This window comes from Ursus maritimus, unplaced genomic scaffold (assembly GCF_017311325.1).
Source record: "Ursus maritimus isolate PB19 unplaced genomic scaffold, ASM1731132v1 scaffold_30, whole genome shotgun sequence".
NCBI classification, from domain to species: Eukaryota; Metazoa; Chordata; class Mammalia; order Carnivora; family Ursidae; genus Ursus; species Ursus maritimus.
In genome coordinates, this window is record NW_024425564.1 from 10,720,008 (window position 1) to 10,738,092 (window position 18,085).

Below are 18,085 nucleotides of genomic sequence, written 5' to 3' on the forward strand. Positions count from 1 at the left end.
CAGCTTTCCAGCAATGTCCTTCTGAAACCCTCGCTCCAGCAATTCTTTGGTATCACCAAGACCTCCAGTCCATCGACCCTGCATGTCCTTACTTTGCTCCTCACTCAGTTTAGGTCCTTCTTTTCTGCCGGTGTCCACATCGCCCCCCTCTTTCTTGTTCTACACCACACCACCTGCCCTCTTTCNNNNCCTCTCAAATCTCATTTCCATGACGTAAGCCAAACACTGTGAAGTTACCCTTTGTACCTGGTCCTGACATCCACCGCATCTGCAAATCGTGTTACTTCTTCCTTACCAATTTGGATGCCTTTTATTTCTTTCTGTCGTCTGATTGCTGTGGCGAGGACTTCCAGTACTGTGCTGAATAAAAGTAGTGAGAGTGGACATCCTTGTCTGACCTTAGGGGAAAGGCTCTCAGTTTTTCACCATTGAGTATGATGCTGGCTGTGGGTTTTTCATATATGGCCTTTATTAGGTTGAGGTATGTTCCCTTTAAACCTACTTTGTGGAGGGTTTTTTATCAGGAATGGATGTTGTACTTCATCAGATGCTTTTTCTGCATCTACTAAATGATCATGTGGTTTTTACCCTTTCTCTTATTGATGTGATGTATCACACTGACTGCTAACATTGAACCGCTCCAGCATCCCAAGAAGAAATCCCACTTGATCGTGATGAATAAGCTTGTTAATGTATTGTTGCATTTGGTTTGCTCATATTTTGTTGAGGATTTTCACATCTGTGTTCATCAGAAATTTTGGCCTCTAGTTCTCTTTTTTTGTAGTGTCTTTATCTGGTTTTGGTATCGGTAATTCTGGCCTCATGGAATGAATTTGGAAGTTTTCCTTCTATTTTTTGAAATAGGGTGAAAATAGGTATTAACTCTTCATTAAGTGTGTGGTGGAATTCATGTCTGAAGCTGCTTGGTCCTGGACTTTCATTGGTTGGGAGCTTTTTGATTACCGATGTTAATTTCATTGCTGGTAGTCAATCTGTTCAAATTTTCTGTTTCTTGCTGATTCGGTTTTGGGAGGTTACATGTTTCTAGGAACTTATCCTTTTCTTCTAGGTCTGATATTTTGGCATATAATTTTTCATAATATTCTCTTATAATCCTTTTTTCCCCCTATAGTTTCGGTTCCTCCTCTTGCATTTCTGATTTTGACTCCTCTATCTCATTTTGATGACTCTGGATAGATGTGTATCAATTTGGTGATCTTTTCAAAGAACCAGTTCCTGGTTTCATTGATCTGTTCTACTGTTTTTGTTTTGTTTCTATAACATTTATTTCTGCTCTAATCTTTATTATTTCCTTCTTTTTACTGGTTTTGGGTTTTGTTTGTTCTTCTTCTGCTAGTTCCTTTAGGTGTAAGGTGAGGTTGAGATTTTTCTTGCTTCTTGAAGTCGGTCTGTTTTGCTATAAACTTCTCTCTAGAGCCACTTTTGCTGCATCCTGAGGGTTTGGGACTATTGTGTTTTCATTTTCATTTGTTTCCATGTGTTTTCTAAAAATTTCCTCTTTGATTTCTTAATTGACCCATTCATTGTTTAGTAGCGTGTTATTTAACCTCCATGTATTTGTGGTCTTTCCAGATTTTTTCTTGTGGTTGATTTCTAGTTTCATAGCGTTGTGGTTGCAAAGGGTGCATGTTATTATGCCTTAAATCTTTCTGAGTATGTCGAGACTTGTTTTGTGGCCTAACATGTGATCTGTCCTGGAGAATGTTCCACATGCACTTCAAAAGAATATGTATTCTGCTGTTTTAGGATGGAATGTTCTGAATGTATGTGTTAGATCCATCTGGTCCAGTGTGTCATTCAAAGCCATTATTTCTGTATTGATTTTCTGTTTGGACGATCTATCCATTGATGTAAGTGGGGTGTTAAAGTCCCTTGCTGTTACTGTATTTGTACTGATTACTGTTATGCTTGTTCTTAGCTGCTTTCTCTATTTGGATGCTCCCATGTTGGGTGCATAAATATTTACAATGGTTACATCTTCTTGTTGGATTGTTCCCTTAATGATTATGTAGTGACCTTCTTTCTGTCCTGTCCCAGTCTTTGTTTTAAAGTCTAGTTTGTCCCATAGAAGTATTGCTACCCAGCTTTCTTTTCACTTCCATATGCATGATAAATGCTTCTCCATCCTCTCATTTTTTCATCTGCATATGTGGTTAGGTCTGAAATGAGTCTCTTGTAGGCAGCATACAGATGGGTCTTACTTTTTTTTCTATTCTGTCACCCTGTGTCTTTTGATTGGAGCATTTAGTCCATTTACATTCAAAGTAATTATTGGTAGGTATGTACTTAGTGCCATTTTGTTACTTGTTTTATGGCTGTTTTTGTAGTTCTCTTTCTTCTCTCATGGGTGCTGGTTTTCTTTAGTGATATACTTGGATTCCCTTTTCTCTTCATTTTTTGTCTATTACTGGTTTTTGATTTGTGGTTACCATTAGAGTTATATATGACATCTGCATACAGCAGTCTGTATTCAGTTGGTGGTCACTTACGTTTGAACCCATTCTAAAAGAACTAAATTTTTATTCCTCTCCCCTCCACATCTTTGGTATATGTTGTTATACTTTACATCCTTTTATTTTGTGAACCCCTTGACTGATTTTTATAGATATACTTCATTTTAGTGCTTTTGTGTTTCCTACTTTTCTTATTCCTACATATGGTCTTTCTTTCCACTCAAAGAGTCCCCTTTAACATTTCTTGTAAGGCTGGCTTAGTGGTGGTGAATTCCTTTAACTTCTGTTTGGGAAAGTCTTTAGCTCTCCTATTCTGAATAAGAGGCTTGCTGGATAGAGTGTTCTTGGCTGCAGATTTTTTTCCTTCCAGCATTTGACTATAGCATGCTACTTCTTCTGGCCTACAAAGTTTCTGCTGAAAAATCCTTGTCTTTATGTCCTTATGGGGTTTCCCTTGTATGTAACTGTTTTCTTTTCTCTTGCTGCTATTTATTTATTTATAATAATTTTTATTATTTTGGTCACCATACAGTACATTCTTTTTTTTTTTTAATATTTTATTTATTTATTTGACAGAGATAGAGACAGCCAGCGAGAGAGGGAACACAAGCAGGGGCAGTAGGAGAGGAAGAAGCAGGCTCATAGCAGAGGAGCCCAATGTGGGGCTCGATCCCATAATGCCGGGATCACGCCCTGAGCCGAAGGCAGATGCTTAACCGTCAGCTCTCCAACAACCGCAATGTTCCATGATTCATTATTTGCATATAACACCCAGTGCACCATGCAATATGTGCCCTCCTTAATACCCATCACTGGCCTATCCCAATCCCCACCCCCCCCGAAACCTTCAGTTTGTTTCCCAGAGTCCATAGTCTCTCATGGTTCATTCCCCCTTCTGTTTACCGCCCCCCTTCATTCTTCCCTTCCTTCTCCTACTGATCTTCCTGCTATTTCTTATGTTCCATAAATGAGTGAAACCATATGATAATTGTCTTTCTCTGCTTATTTCACTTAGCATAGTCTTCTCCAGTCCCGTCCATGTTGCTGCAAATGTTGGGTAATCGTTCTTTCTGATGGCTGAGTAGTATTCCGTTGTATATATGGACCACATCTTCTCTATCCACTCATCTGTTGAAGGACATCTCGGCTCCTTCCACAATTTAGCTATTGTGGACAATGCTGCTATGAACATTGGGGTGCATATGGCCCTTCTCTTCACTACGTCTGTATCTTTGGGGTAAATACCCAGTAGTGCAATTGCTGGATCATAGGGTAGCTGAAAACTTCCCTAATCTGGCAAAGGAAACAAACATTCGAGTCCAAGAGGCAGAGAGGACCCCTCCCAAGATCAATGAGAACAGACCTACACCACGTCACATCATAGTGCAATTCGCAAATATTAGATCCAAGGATACAGTCTTGAAAGTGGCCAGGGGGAAGAAAATCCTTACATACAGAGGGAAGAATATCAGAATAATGTCAGACCTGTCTACAGAGACCTGGAAGGCCAGGAAGGGTTGGCAAGGTATTTTCAAAGCTCTAACTGAGAAGAACGTGCAGCCAAGGATCCTTTATCCAGCAAGGCTGTCATTCAGAATTGATGGAGAGAGAAGGACCTTCCAAGACTGGCAGAAACTGAAAGAATATGTGACCACCAAGCCAGCCCTACAAGAGATATTAAGGGGAGTTCTATAAAAGTAAAAAGGCCCCAAGAGTGATACAGAACAGAAATCTTGCTGCTTTTTAAAATTCTCTCTTTATCACTACTTTTTACCATTTTAATTACTATGTGTCTTGGTGTGGACCTCCTTGGGTTGATTTTGTTGGGGGCTCTCTGTGCCTCCTGGATCTGGATTTCTGTTTCCTTCCCCAGATTATGGAAGTTTTCTGCTATTATTTCTTCAAATAAAGTTTCTGCTTCCTGTCCTCTCTCTTCTCCTTTCATTTGGGACATATTCCTCTGTCTCCTCGTTTTGCCTAACTCGCTGTTTCTGTTTCTATGTGTTAGGAAAGTCAGCTGTGTTTCCTCCTCTTGAAGGTAGTGGCCTTATGAGGAAGAGGTTCTGGCGTGCCCTGCAGTGCAGTGTCCCCTCTTCTCCAAAACCTGGTGCTTCAGAGGTGTCTTCTATGTGTGTTGCATGTGCCCTTCTGTTATGGCTGGGCTGGGTTTACCTTCGTCCAGCTGGCTGTAATGGCTCTCTCTTTCAGTTGCGGGCAGTGTGTGGTCCCTGTGTTGTTAGCAGGCCAGTCTGGGCCTCATTTGAGCGTGAGTTAAGTCAGATCAGGCATTTGCCAGAGCTGCAGTAGCACCAAACTGCAGAGTGCTCTCCCTCTCGCCTTGTGCTGTCCCCTGAGAAACTTTCATTGGTGGGCAGGTCACACAGTCAGGCTAGATGTCTGCCCCCAGCTCAGTGCTGGGGCCATAGTGGGACTGGTGTAGGTGGTTATCTTCCCCTCTCTTTAGGGCTGGTGTCAGTTTGGTGTGGTGCTGGGCCCTATCAGGGGTGCTTGCACACTGCCAGGCTTGTGGCTCTGCTTTGGATGGACTCCTGCTGAGGGTGGGTCTGCAGGAGAACTTGGGATCAGAGTTGTGGTGTCATTAAGGCCTGTGCCAGTCTGTTGTGGAAAGGGATTTGCAGCTAATGGGAAAACTGCTGAGGCCAAGATGGATGGGGTGTGAATGCAGAAGACAGAGGGCCAGGAGGGCACACTGTTAGCAAGCTAGGTGGAGAGGGTGCACACTGCATTGGTTCCCACAGGTGTCTGTGTATCTAGGCTACGGGTTAGGGGAGGGAAGTGGCACCTGCCAGCTCTTTTGTTCTTGGAGACGTCTCCCAACAATCCCTGCCTTTCCAGCACCCACTCTGAGATCAGTAAACAAGTCTCCCTCCCATATACCTCCCGCATTTTTCAAACTGCTGCTTGTATGCAGTATCCCCACAAGGCTGTCTCTTTTAGAGCAGGCAGTCAGGCTCCTCTCCTCCTCTGGCTCTCCTAGGAACAAGCCTACTGATGATCATTTTTAAAATTTTTAAAAAGATTTATTTATTTAAAGAGAGAGAGAGCGCACTAGCAGGAGGGGCAGAGGGAGAGGGAGAGAGAATCTCAAGCAGACTCCGTGCTGAGTGTGGAGTTGGACATGGGGCTTGATCGCACAACCCTGAGATCATGACCTGAGTTGAAACCAAGAGTCAGATGCTTAACCAACTGTGCCACCCATGCAAGCCCACTGATTTTTAAAGTTCCGGATAGTAAGCCCCACTGATTGCAAAAACTCACAAAGTTAAGCCCCTTTGGTTTTCAAAGCCAAATGTTATGGGGAGTTGTCTTCCTAGTGTAGGCCCCCTGTGCTTTGGGTGCCTGGCATGGGCTCTGCTCCTCTCCCCTCTCCATACCCACACTCTCCTTCCCTCCCTCCCACAGTCAGATACCCAGGGTCAGTTTGGCTCCTGATCGAGTCTCCACCCTTCCTACCCTACCCTTTTCCATGCAGCCTCTCTCTACTTTTCTGTGGCCTCTCTCTAAGTCTCCATAATGATAAAAGTTTTAGTTAACCAGGAAGATATAAAAACCTAAATTTATATGTATACAATAGCATAGCCTCAAAATATTTAAAGAATGACATAACTAAACAAAGAAATAAATTGAAATCATAGTGAGATATCTGTAAACACCTCTCTCAGTAAATGATAGACCAGTCACACACACACACACACACACACACACACACACACACATTTGGTAACTGTATGGAAGAGTTGAACAATACAATCAAAGAGACCTAATAAACATACAGAGAAGATGTCCCCAACACCTACACAATACTCATTCTTTTCAAAGACACACAGGTCCTTTACACAGAATGACCCCATGCTAAGCTATAAGGCAGGTCTCTGCAAATTTCAAAGGTTTAAATCATATATAGTGTGTTCTCAGACCACAGCACAATATAGATAGAAGTCAAGATAATTGTAAAATTGCCATGTTTTTTAAATTAAGAAATAGCTTCTAAATGAGTGCTTTACTTTGCTCAAGGAAAAATGAGAGTTTTGGAAAACTTGTTTTCGGCGTAGGGCAGCGCATCTGCAGCCCCATGGGGTGTCAGGGCTTCCTGGTGCAGGGACGGCCTAGTGGGACTCGCCAAGGGCACGCTGAGAAAAGTCAACTCATTCTGTCCATTTGATCAACTTCTCTGTTTCTGTGCCAATGTCCTTTGTTCACATTATTTTAGTTTTGTAGCGTGTTTGGAAAGCAGGTAGGGTGAATTCTCTTTTATTGCTCTCTTTCCTCCAAATGATCAAGGACATTCTTGCACATCTTCTCTTCAGAACCCTAAGATCAGTTTATCATGCTCCAGCTTATTTTTGAAAAAAATTGTACCAGAAACATTATTAGCAGCAACTTCATTCACATCTTTTGGGGATTGGGAAGATTCTAATGAGGGAAATGGTGAGGCCTAGCTTAATGGAGATAGAGGTGCAGAGGGAAGGGCACAGGGAGACACTGTAGAGATGTCCTGATGGGCTCAAGGAGTTTGGGAGGATTGTGAAATAACTGAAATTATTTTCTTTGATGACCCAGCTGCCCAAGGCTGGCTACCCCACCTGGCCACTGTGCATACTACCAGCTGATAAGTAGCTTACCCAATGAAGGGAAAACAAAACTTACTATTCCCAAGCTCTGGTTTTTCCTCTCCCTTTTTATGTTTTATTTTTTGTGTCTAAGTCATGTTTTTGGTTAGAGGACATGAAATCAATCTATTGCTTTTCCTTGTATACAAGCAAATGAGTAGCCTAATAATTATACTTTTTTGAGTTATTACTTGACGGATCATTATAGCTTTAAAAAACTGCTGTTTTCAGATGAAGCTAGTAATTGTTTCCATTAAAATTTTTTAGTTATGTAAATAACCATTGAAAAATATCTTCCTTTATGTGATATACAACAGGAAGTGAACAAGATTTAAATAAAGAAAAACAATAACATTTTACCAAGGAATATAAAAGAAGACTAGAATAAATGGGAAAACATACTATGTTCTGTGGCTAAAATTAATGACTCAGGCAACAACAGATGTTGGTGAGGATGTGGAGAAAGGGGAACCGTTTTATGCTGTTGGTGAGAATGCGAGCTAGTGCAGCTAGTCTGGAAAACAGTATGGAGGTTCCTCAAAAAGTTAAAAATAGGGCTACCCTGTGACCCAGCAATTGCACTAGTAGGTATTTACCCAAAAGATACAAACATAGTGATCTGAAGGGGTACATACCTACACCCCAATGTTTATAGCAGCAATGTCCACAATAGCCAAACCATGGAAAGAGTCAGATGTCCACTGACAGATACATGGATAAAGAAGATGTGGTGTATCTATACAATGGAATATTACTCAGCCATCAAAAAATGAAATCTTACCATTTGCAATGACATGGATGGGACTAGAGGGTATAATGCTAAGGGAAATAAGTCAATCCGGGAAAGACAATTATATGATTTCATTCATAGATGGAACTTAAGAAACAAAGCAGAGGATCACTGGGGAAGGGAGGGAAAAATAAAATAAGATAAAATCAGCGAAGGAGACAAACCATAGGAGACTCTTAATTATAGAAAACAAACTGAGGGTTGTTGGGGGTGAGGGGAGTGGGGTGGGATGGGGTAACTGGGTGATGGACATTAAGGAGGGCACGTGATGTAATGAGCATTGGGTGTTATATGCAACTGATGAACCACTGACCTCTATCTCTGAAACCAATAACACACTATATGTTATTTGAATTTAAGATAAAATTTGTAAAAATTATGTTCTGGACAGAAACATTCTATATTGTACCAATCTCTAAATCCAGTGAAATCTCAATAAAACCTAAAAATTCATTGAGGTCCCCAACAAGTCAATAATAAAAATGTAAATAATGAAATAGAAAAATTTACAGAAGATATGAATAGGAAATTCTCTAAGAAAATACAAAAATGGCTAATAAAAAATGAAAAGAATCTTAAATTCATTAATAGGTGTACCAAGATAAATATACAAGGGGTCATTTGCAGAATTATTATCATTTAAAAATTAGAAGAGATGAGTATTTGTTAATTGTGAAATAGTTAAATATATCAGAGTTGATCACATTAAATAGTGGTTTAAAAAATGAGATAGATCTATATGGATACAGAAAGAACTGTAATGCATATTTTTAGAAAAATCAAGTTGCAAGAAATGCAGCATTATCACTTTTATGTTAAAATAACACTACATATAATGGTGTGTGTGTGTAACTCTAAGGAAGAAGAGCTGGAGAGCTTACATCATCTATTAATAGGGAGCAGACAAGCTAGGAGCAGGCAGGTTATGGGATCCTCCACTTCTTACTTAATACACTTCTGTATAACTTAAATGTGTTACAACAAGAATGCATTTCTCTATCTGTTATGTAATTAGGAAAACAAATACTGGTATTCATAACATAACAGACTAACTCAGCTTTTATATGTTTATTCTTTTCCAGTTTTATTCACTATTCCTATTTTTATCTACTAGTTTATATCTTCGTGGGTATGCATTTCTCATATTGCTACATGTTACAATAATTCTCATGCCTCTGTAATATTCCATATTCTGAACAGACTGTAACTTGAACTCTTCTGTTGTTGAACATTTACTGATCTTATGAAGAATATCATCCTCATTACTTTTCTCACGGTTTGAATTCTTTCCTTGGGATGGAATTCTTGAAGTTGGATTGTTGGATGGAAGGATATGAACCATTGTGCGTGGGGTAGCATCTTCTCAATCTTCCAATGAAAGTACAAGCCCGTATAACATATGGACAGTTTCTCATGCTCTATTCTCATGGGGACTCCCACCTATCTCCGTAATGTTAATCCTGCGAATGCTTCCCACTCTCTTGCGTGCAAATGGTAGTCATATACTATTTCTCTTCTAAAAATTCCTTCAATACCTTTAGGGTGATCATATTTTCTAAAAAACAGCAACAGCAACCATCTTAAAAATATGCAGTACCTTTATGTATTACCCTAATGGAAGAAAGAAGACAGAACTCTGCCTCCGTTTATGCTTATATTTTAGCAGCTGAAAATCAGAGCGAACTTATCCAATAAAACAGGTAACCTCGATTGTTAGAACATATGTTTTCCTCTGCGGATTCAATAAACCTATTTTAATTTGAATGCAGTAAACGTGCCTTGAATAGTTTTAATTATCCGGAGTTGGTGCCCATCCCGCAGTGGTCCACAGGCGGTGTGGGTGCGTCTGAAAACCGCAGTGAGCGATGCTGTCGATAGGTGGCGGAAGAGGACCACATCACAGCCCAGCGCCGGCTCTCCGCAGACCCTCTTAGAGAGACGTGGGTGTTGCTAAATCCTTTACAACAGAGCCTCGTGAAGTGCATGCGGTTTCCCTGTTTTCAAATCAAGAAGAAAAATCGAAAAGTATTTCAGCGGGAGAAAAAGAAAAATTTTTCTATCTCACCCAGGCATCCTTCAGGCACTGTTTAGGGGACCCCTTTCCACCCATAGAAACTGAGCCCAGGACCCTGCCTGTTCCCAGGCAGTGCATTTCCTCCAGCCTGGAATATTTACTCGAATAATTCCTCAGGGGACTCAGGGGCACTGTCAATCCCGGCCTTCACCGCAACAAGACCTACAGGCTCCTGACTGACAGTGGGGGGCCTTGCTGGCTTTGGCTTGGAGGCCTCCCACTATCAGGGCAGGCCGGGGCACTCTCAATGTGGTCCCTCTCATAGACAAATCCTCCTCCAGGTAAGCGTGCAGGTAATGGTTGACTCAGACCCACAGATCTAGGAACAAATGTTTATTTTCCAAGAAAGTTGTCTCGAATTTTAAGAAGGAAGAGAAATTTTCCCAACTTCCCAAATAGTGGAGCTCAAACTTTGTTTTATTGGTCAGAACGATGTTACCTCTTGTCTTGGACATCATCACCTGGCACCCCCATCCTGCCCTTCTTCACACATTGTGCGTCTTTGCGACAACGTGGAGTGAGGAAGAGCGGTCTCTCTGGGACGTTTCCCTCTTGAGGACCGCTCCCTTAACTCGGGAACGTCATCTTGTAAGGATTAGGTGTTTAGATTTCTCCTCAGCCTCCATCGATGGGAGGATGAGAAGTTGGTAGCTTTATTCTCCTGTTTACATGAAAAACCAAGACGGGAGGATTGTGTTGCTCGGCGTGACCGCAAATATCACACGACTGAAGGCGTAGTCTGGGTGAGAGCAGCCCATGTGTTAACAGAAGTCTGATCTCACAGAAGGATGGCCCCACCCAATAACCCAGCTAAAGCAATCAAGGAGGGAGTTTTTGCCTCTTGAGGAGCAGATCTACCCCAATCTGGACCTATGAAGACTTTGTTTCCAGTAAAACAACATTTATAGGGCTGATTGTTGCAGTGGTTATAATTGACTCAAGCAAATGGGACCTCTTCAGCAGTAAAAACTTTCATTTCCCCCTTTTGCATGAAACAACCATAGGACCAGGGTGAATTTGCCTCCACAAAATAGGTCAGGCAAATTCTCATAAGGCCAGGCAATGAAGCAATGTTTCCGGGGGCCTCTGGCCAGTATTTCTCTGAAAAAAAAAAAAAAAAATGGAACTATCAGCGGCCTCACAGGCCAGGAACAAACATTCTATTTCCCTCTGGGTAGACAGACATTAATAAAGATGCAGTTCAACCAGATATTGGGGACACAGTGATGAGAGAGAGCATTTCTGACTACTGTGGCCCAGAGTCCTAGCTGCTCTGACCCCACCAGCTGCTGAGGTGCAACTCTATGGAACTGGCAGTGAAGTCTGAAAATGGCACATAACTGATAATTATGACTACTGTCACCATGTCATCACTGTATACTTTTTACCAAGTGTTGATGAAGCCAGATAGCTTATAGTTCAATAACATCACCCAAGGAATATGGCCCTTGTGTTCCTGCCCCCAAAGAGAACCATTTGGAACTTAAGCCCCATCAGGAATTGACTCTTCCCATCAAGAGAAGAAAATGCCAAAATTCTTTCTCATTGCCCATCAGTGACTCTGGGGCTGAAGAGACAACTGGAAGATTAAGGAGAAAGAGCAGTGCCGCCAAATTGGACAAATAAAGGAAGAAATCCATCCCAGGATCAAACTTCATCCTAGGCTGACAGTTTGCAAGGCTCATTAGAGGAAGCAAGCACTCCTTTGGCATAGCATTGCAGGACACTGTGAACTTACAGTGCTGTACCACCAGGAAGAACGTTCTTTGATGAGCAAACAGGTAGTTCTAGCGTTTCTCCAAACTCAGCCCCCGGCAGAGTAACTTTGGACACAGGGGAGGTAGGGACAGCATAGCCAGAGAACCACAGAAACCCACAGCAGAACAGAGTTCATTCTTGTCCCCACACTCAGCCAGAGGTCTTTATCAATTGATATTGGAAGTGAAGGAGCAATCCACATCAGAAATTCACAGTACCACGTGCAATATTTTGTATGTCATGTTCAAAGTCGCTGCGGAGAAACCTGTATCCAGGTCTTGTTCCAGAGTGTGGATTCAGCTGTTCTCAACTCCCACCCTGGTTTCTTGAGGCTTGTGGTTTGTGAAGCCTTGGGTGGTGGCAGAAGAGATGACTCCTTTGGGGGCATCTGGCCCACCCCTGAGATGAGCTTCCAGATCCCAGTGGAGGTAGGGCAGGCGTGCTGGGCAGCAGCTACCCTTCTCCTGTCTCCTTCCTGAGTGCCATGGGTCCCATTGCCTCGGCACTCTTCCCTCCCGCCCCTTCTAGCTTCCACTGAGCTTATTCTTTCTTCATATCTGTGCAGACCCCAACCAGCCTCAACTCTTCCCTCCTGAGCACCTACAGCCTGTGCCCGTCTGCACCCGTGTCTCCTCTAACTCCCCACCCCCATCTTCCCACGTGGCTGAGCACCTGCTGGGCGGCCCATCCTGTGGCGCTCAGTCTGTCTCTTCCTTGTGTCTGTCAGCTCTGGAGGTCAGGGACTATATGTCCCTGTGGTCCTACTGCCTCGTACAGCGGTGTTTTCAGTTCATACTTATTAGTAACAACAGTTAACATTAATGAAACTGCGCTAAGGATCAGGCACTCCGTTAAGCATACAACACATTGCTTCTTCGGAGATACAAGGAAGGTTTTCTTATTCCTTTTTTAGCAACAAGGAAACCAAGGCCCCAGAAGCTAGGTAACTAACTTGCCCAAGGTCACACCATCTGTTTGGATCCAGAAATTGAAACTTGACTCTTCTTGCATAGGGAGCCCTGGTCCTAACCCGTCAGGTGCGGCTTCGCTGGTAGACAGACTGGAGGCCTGCGGCGTCTCTCAGCAGCTCGGTGCCTCTCTTCTCTGTCTCAGCGCCATGCGGGGGTTAAGGGACGTGCTTCAGGTGATCTCACGGGGGCCTCAGGACCTTTGCAAGGATTGATGGCATGCGTGTAGAGTGCTCCCTGTACTCTGGGGTCCTGGGAATGTGTTTCCAGCACACAAGCCTCCTTGTGGGAGGAATTGGGGCAGATGACTGAACAACCATTCTGTCTCTCCACGTCTGCCTTCTCCCCACGGGTGATTTTTTTTTTTTTTTGGTTTTGTTTTGTTTTGTTTTGTTTTGTTTTTTTGGCTAACCGTCTGGGTTTAAGGATACATGTAGATATTTCTCTTTCCCAGCTGCAGGAGGAACTGTGTGGATGTTTCAGATTCCTGGGGTTCTCGGAGATGGGTCATGTCAACAATGCTGTCCTCTTTGGGCATTAAGGAGTATTAAAGGTTTTTATTCAGAAGATCCTCCTGCCATATGGTGAGTTAGAAATATGACCCATCTTAGTGCCTTCCAAATGACAAATGTGAGATAACAGTAATACTGAACCCTAAATTATCATCATTAAAGACTAACAGTTTATCCATGGCTTCTATTGACTTTCAGTCATTATGCTCAGGTTTTAATGAGCGTTATCTTGTTTAGTCACCAAAACCAACCCCCCATAAGACAGGTATTTATTCGGGGCACCTGGGTAGCTCAGTCGGTTAAGCAGCCAACTCTTGGTTTTGGCTCAGGTCATGATCTCAGGGTCCTGGGATGGAGCCCTGAGTTAGGCTCCGTGCTCAGCCGGGAGTCTGCCTCTGCCTCTCCCTCTCCCCACCCCTGCTCATGCTCTTTCTCAAATAAATAAACAGAATCTTTGGGGGAAAAAAGCATTTATCAATCGTACAACCTGGAGTCAGTCACTTAACCTCACTGGGCTTCAGTGCCCCAGTCTGCAAAATGGTAATAGTAACGGTACCTGCCTAGTAAGGTTGTAATGATGCTGGGACTAATTGTCCACACAAAGGGCTTAGCCCAGTGCCCAAAGTAAGAGCTCAAGCATCCTGTGCCCTCAGTCCCATCTTACAGATCAGGAATCTGAGCCCCAAAGACACTTGCCCAAGTTCACATAGTGGGAGCCAAACCTAAACCTCAAAGGGAAATCCTTTAACCACTCTGCCGCAGCGCCTCTCTTAGTCAATCATTGGTTTAATTAAATAAGTTAATTAATTATTTACGCAGTGTCTTTTGTCCCCTGTCTCTACGGTGTCTGGAGATGAACTCAACGGGTGAGAGCCCAGGGCCTCAAAGACCAAGGCTAGTTGGTCCATCCCTTCCCAGCCATCCTGCAGCCCGCACAAGGATGCTGGATGGAGAGGCTGAGGGGCCGTGGATGAATCCACGTGTGTCCATCACCACTATAAGAAGAAAGCCTAGCTCCGGTTAGAGGGACCCTGAGTCCTCGTTTGCCCAAGCTGGTCTGGATTTGTTACAGTCGTCCTGGCCTAATTATTAACAGTGCCCTCTTGTTCTCAAACGGTGTTGGTTCAGACAATCAATTATGTGGTCGTCCTACCCACAGTGGTGTCATCTTCAGCAGATAAAGGACAGCATGTTCTCATAATCTTTTGGCACCTTGCCTCTGTTCACACTGTCAGCAGCCATGTCTTGTCCACCTGGATTTTTCCCTACCCCGTCTGGCTGATTGCTTTAAACTTCATCCCTCCACACTTCCCCAGCTACCTCTGCTTTCAAATTCTTGGTGGTGGCCTGGGGTTTAAGGAGGTTAAATGGCGTCTCCATCCTGGGTCCACCACTCACTGGCTGGCAAATCACCTCACCTTTCTGTAAGACCTAGTTCCTCACCTGCAGAGGGGAATGCTACGCCAGACCTCATGAGCATTCATAATATGGTGCTCAGTAACTCTTAGCTGCCTGTGAGTCATATTAGTCAAAAAGAGATGATGGGCTGGTCCAGCTAATAGGACAGGTTGCCCTTCCTGGTTTTATCACAGTTATCCCTGCTGGACACCAGTACCCCACATGAAGCATGGTGAAGGAGCCTGGGACTAGGATACGGAAGATCTTCAGAGAGTATCCTTCCGTTAACCAAGGCTGAAGGCTGAGCTTACAAGTCAGGGGCAGCCTACTGGTATGAATCGTGAGCTGTACTGCAGCCCCCCCTGCCCAAACCTGTCAAGCTATCCGGAATTCAAGTGCTGCTTTTCGCAAGGCCTTGAAATTTTCTCAGCTTCTAAGAAGATACTGTTAAAATCTCAGAGTGTCTGGGTTGCCCCCTAGCAACTCAAGGAGCCCTCATGCAGTGTCCCCCACCCCAACCTGGTTTCCCAGTGTGGTGCCCCTTGCCCTCGACTTGTCTTTGCAATCTCTGCTATGCCTCACCTTCCAGGGAGCTGTTCTCTGCTCGGCATGACCGTGGAGGTATGAAAATCGAGCGTCAGGATGGTGGACAGGTGCTGGTTTTGTCTTCCTGTTACGCATTCTCTCCTCTCTTGGTAAGAGCACTTGGGGTTGTCTTTGCTGAACCACTCCCTCCCACTCTTTGGGCAGGGCTGACCCCTCTTCTCCACTTCAGCAATTGATACATGACTGAGATCATGAGCCACAGTGATTGGTTCACAGAGACCACATGACTCGACTTAAGCCAATGAGAAGCAGTCCTGAGATTTTTGCTGAGCTGGTGGGGTGAGATGTGCTCCTTCCTTTGGGGTTACTAAGACAGTAGGGAGTTACTGGAAGCCGTCTTTGCCACCTAAAAATGCAGCAAGCACAGAGAGAGAAGGAAAGAAGATAGATTTAGGATGACATTGTTTTGGCACCCGATCTAGCTGTGCTTGAAGCCCCCCCCCCCATTAGTGAGCCAATTAAATCCTCTTTTACGCTCATGCCATTTTGAATTAGGTTTCCTTTACTTGCAAACCCAGCAAGTCCTGGTTAACGTCACAGGGAAATGGGTTCTCTCTTGAAAGGCTTACATGTTAACAACGGACATGTCTTCAGCCCAAAGAAATGAATTGGTGCGGTAGGATCTCAGTCCTTGGTGTCAAGCTGAGGCAGCCAGAGTATTCCGAAGTGGGGTGAGGACCTAGGGACACTCAGATTCTGCCCCTACCAGTGACTGTCCTGTCTGCCTTCCATCAAGACAGGCCCGACACAAAGGACTGCCCTGTCAGCCCAAGAGAGAGCTCCTTCACTGTTGAGGCCTGAGGTAATGGCCGGCCCTGTGTGATCCCTCCCTGTGAGAACATTCCTCGCCAAAAGCTGCACGGATCGCTCGTCCTTGTAATCAGGAGCAGCAACCCCCACAGTACGAATTAGGAGTATTACCCTGTGAGGATCAGCTGAGGGGGCAGCTTGGCCTAGAAGTGTCATCTCTCATCGTCCCTCCACTTCCTGGCGTTCCCATGTTTAGCATTCAGACAGGCGGCTGGACTTGGCAGGAAGAGTCTATTTTTCTGAAAGTTAAAACTGCTCTCCCCGCTGGCAGGGGGGAAGGGAACAATAAAGAAGAGCAGGTCACATACCAGACCAACCTTCTTTTTTCTTTTCTTTTCTTTTTTTTTCTTTCTTTTTTCTTTTCTTCCTTTCTTCCTTTCTTCCTTTCTTTCTTTCTCTCTCTCTTTTTTCTTTTCTTTTCTTTTTTTTCTTTCTTTTTTCCTTCTTCCTTTCTTTCTCCCTCTCCTCTCCTCTCCTCTCCTCTCCTCTCCTCTCCTCTCCTCTTCTCTTTCTTTTATAAGAGTGGCTGTCCTCCTTGTTTTCTTTGAAAGAAGATCACTTTCTGAAGGCAGAGAGATTGGGCCTCTCCCCAGCCCCTCTCGGTGGGTGGGACCCAGTGCAGAACGCAAGGCCGAGAAACAAAACCGAATCTCCGAGGACTGAAAGAATTCTTTTCACATGGACATCAATTACATTTATTAAGGGCTCACAAATGAGTTCAGACTCATTTTTTTTTTTGATCCTTGGGATTGTTTTAAATTGAGCTCCAGAAACAGACCCTGAGAGCAGAATTCACGTGTAAGTCATTTATTAAGGAAAGGCTTCCAGGGGAAGCCGGTGAGGAGGGGGGAGGCCAGACAGAGAAGGGGAAGAACTCAAGCAAAGTGCCACTTCAGGCGAACTCCCGGCCATAGCCTGACACCCTAGGGGATCACTGGGGTAAGTTATGCCTCAGAGTGTGTCCCCATGCAGGGCAAGGATGCCGGGCTGTCAGACTCCCTCACGGGCTGCTGGCAGTCCCTGGTTGTGGATGGCCCTGGAGGAAGGGAAGACAAAGACTTCCAGGCCCTTCTGGCTCCCTGCACGTACGAGCAGAAGGACTCCATGGATCCAGGGCAGTTAGGAGCCAAAGCACAAAGCAGGGGTTGAGAGGGCAAGCCCCCACAGATATGGGAGAAGGACACTCGGTATCTGGGATGGGGACCAACAGTGCTCATCAAAGAGTTATCAGAAAATACCACAAAATGTAGGGTTGCTGGGCTCCCCGCTCTGGGGAACATTAACGAGCCATGAAGACACCCTTTCTTTCTTTGAGAACTACCACCATCCTCTCCACTCCCCACCCTATCACCCCCACTCCCACGTGCATACAACTCAATCTTTCAGAGCTGACTTCACTTGCCTCCATGACCACAACCGAGTCAAGGGGATTGTTTCTACTGAGATTTTAGTTTGGAGACTGATTCATTTTCAGTCTGGCTATTGGCCTGGATCGGGGTGGTGTGGACTTAGAAATGGGGTCACCGTTGTGGGGTGACAGAGCTTGGACGTAGGCCCGGTGAAGCACAGGGAGAAAGAAGAGTATATAACCAGACTAATAGCATATAAATATGCAGGCTGGCTCTGCATCAGGCATGGTCTTCACCTGGATGAGCTCATCTGACCCTCAGCACAGCGTTGCGGAGTGGGAACTAGCTGGTAGCTATTCTCGTCCAAGGTCGAGGACACGCATGTCTCAAGTGGCTTGAGTAAAGGTCACGCAGCTTGAAGAGGTGCAGTCAGGATTCAGTCCTCTGGTTTAACTCCAGAGCCATGCGCTGCCCATAAGGCCGGGAAGGGAGCTGAGCACTCAGAAGCCCAGGCCAGACTGTGGCAAGTGAGGGCCGGATGGAGGCAGATCCCTTGCTGCCCAGGTTCCGGCAGCGGTCCTCTCCCTCACACACCTGCTGGGAACGTTCATCCTACCATCTTCCAATACCCACCTTCCACTTGCTTTAAAAAAACAACACTTGGGTTATGTTTATGGTGGATTGCTATTGTTTGCAAGGAAAAGACTCTTAGGGA

At 44.4% G+C, this 18,085-nt stretch overlaps 1 protein-coding gene across 2 annotated transcripts in view; it reads left to right on the forward strand.

Annotated features, from left to right (window-relative positions):
- Positions 1–16,395, forward strand: part of LOC103665030 (cytidine monophosphate-N-acetylneuraminic acid hydroxylase) — a 104,573-nt gene extending 88,178 nt beyond the window's left edge. The window contains exons 15-16 of one of the 2 annotated variants that reach the window (XR_005838763.1): positions 13,150–13,279; positions 15,195–16,395. The gene's annotated coding sequence lies outside the window, so the exon portion shown is untranslated. Of the gene's footprint in view, positions 1–13,149; positions 13,507–15,194 lie in introns of those variants that run through there. The other variant, XM_040644905.1, reaches the window with a different exon arrangement.
- Positions 16,396–18,085: the final 1,690 nt, after the last annotated feature.